Raw genomic sequence first — 2,099 nt, forward strand, 5'->3', positions numbered from 1 at the left:
AGAAAAAGAAATATTTGAAAAATCGATAGTAACTTTAAACAGACAAATTGAAAGCTACAGTATTTAGTAATTAATTCAGTAATAAACAAATTTTCTTAAAGGCACACTAATAGGGACACTTACCCAGGGGAATGAAACGCAACATTTGTTAAGAAAATAAACAAAAGCTATTTTACACATAGAAGACATTTTCTTTATTTAAGTGATCACATTGTATCATTTTGTACATTATGTAAAAATATTTGTTAATAGATAGTGTATAGCAGATTTCTAATTCAGCCTATAATTGTACAGCTTATTACAGAATTGTATTAATCTTACATCTAAGATGGACGATTAATTTTTCCTTTTTTTACATAACTAGACATATTAAATTCTCTACATATTTAATAATAAAATCAGTCAAGTTTAGATAAATAAAATTTTACTACAATAATAATTGTATACAATATGAGGCAACATTATCATACCAGTATTTTAAAAATTACAAAAAGACAGTTAAATAATATTGATTTTCCTTATAATTTCTTTAGTGTCCTCTTCTTATCTTTAAGCATTTTTTTCTTTTCCGCTGTTAATTTCTTATCACTTGTATGCTTTTTTGGAAGAGGTCCTCCGGTGTCCGAAGAGGCGCAACTTTCTAGACTAGACCAGCCTTGCTGCCTTTTCGACCTCCGTAAAGAAATAAGTCATTCATAAAAATTGTAATAATAAAACTTGAGAAAATCTAGATTTTTTGTGTTGAGATAAGGCGTTACCTGTGCGTGTATCTCGGTCATCATTTTCACTCGTTCTGAATATTTATCGAGACTTTCTAAAGGCAACTTGCCAGCTTCCTCGTTTTAAACAGATTCCGATTTTGGCACTATCAATAGACATTTTACGGTCAAAATAATGCAAAAGAGAGAAACATAAGGATAAGCAAGCGTTTATGATCCGTTTATGATCCCAAGATCCGGTTTCCAATCCTTCTTCAAAGTGTTAACGCATATTTTGCCATTCTTTGCTACATTAGGATGAGAAATTTTTTTAAGGAAGTAAGCCTTCGGCGGTCCCTCTGGAAAATCCTTTCTAAGAACTAATTTTACTCTAAAAAAACCACCGGCATATGGAGTCCCCCCTGTATAGAAAAAAAACAATTTTTCATTATTTCAACATCAATTGAGACTCAGAATATAGACAATCACGTACGTGTACATACACTTTTATTTCTTGTTAAATAATCAGTTATAACAATTATGTAATGTATTAATGTCTACTAAAAAATAAATGTGTGCGTGCGTGCGTGCGTGCGTGCGTGCGAGAGAGAAAGAATATAAACACATATTTATGCGCGCGTGTAGTCAGCTGATCGTCGCGATGGTCCCGCGTACAGCCTGCTGGCGGACAATAAGTTGCGCCGCCCCTATCTACCTTCCGTACGCGGCAAGTAATTCGCTAACTATTTTTCGTTATAATTTGAAAACTAAGCTTCAGACAAAGTTTTAAGGAAAATTCGTCTTAGAATGAGCCAAGAATACGTCTTTACAAGGACACCGGTGTTGTTCTGAATCATCCTGTTTATTAGGATTAGAGAGCCTCACAGGGAGAGAGTGGCAAACTTGTCACATGACCCGGTATTTTCTGATTATATACAGGGTGGACCATTTTAATCCATTTAGTCGAATGTCTCAAAAAATAAGCACACTAGGAAAAAATGTTTCAGACAAAAGTTGTAGGGTTTCGAGGGGGACATAAGATGATAACATTTGTTTGACCTTGAGTGGCGTCGCCAAGGTCAGGACAAGATCACTTTGAATTTTTTAAATAGAACCCCCAATTTTTCATTACATGTTCTTATAGCACGTCTCGAGAACTTTTCAAAACACATAAATAAAATATTTTTTTATGAAATAAATCTTCAGTTATGAAGCTTGAAAGTTGGAGTACTGTCATTAGCATCATCCAAGGTGTCCAAACACTAGCTAAAACCTTTTGAATGTTGTTCAGGATCATGACATTGATAAAGGCCAACGACCTTGGCCATCTTTAGCTAGTGTTTGGACACCTTGGATGATGCTAATGCCGACAGTATTCCAACTTTCAAGCTTCATAACTCA

General features: G+C 34.2%; 1 pseudogene; it reads right to left on the reverse strand.

The window, feature by feature from the left end:
• Nucleotides 1-518: 518 nt before the first annotated feature.
• The window catches only part of LOC105448549, a 2,058-nt pseudogene continuing 477 nt past the window's right edge, over nucleotides 519-2,099 (reverse strand).

This window comes from Wasmannia auropunctata, unplaced genomic scaffold, assembly GCF_000956235.1.
Source record: "Wasmannia auropunctata unplaced genomic scaffold, wasmannia.A_1.0 LD336085.1, whole genome shotgun sequence".
NCBI lineage: Eukaryota > Metazoa > Arthropoda > Insecta > Hymenoptera > Formicidae > Wasmannia > Wasmannia auropunctata.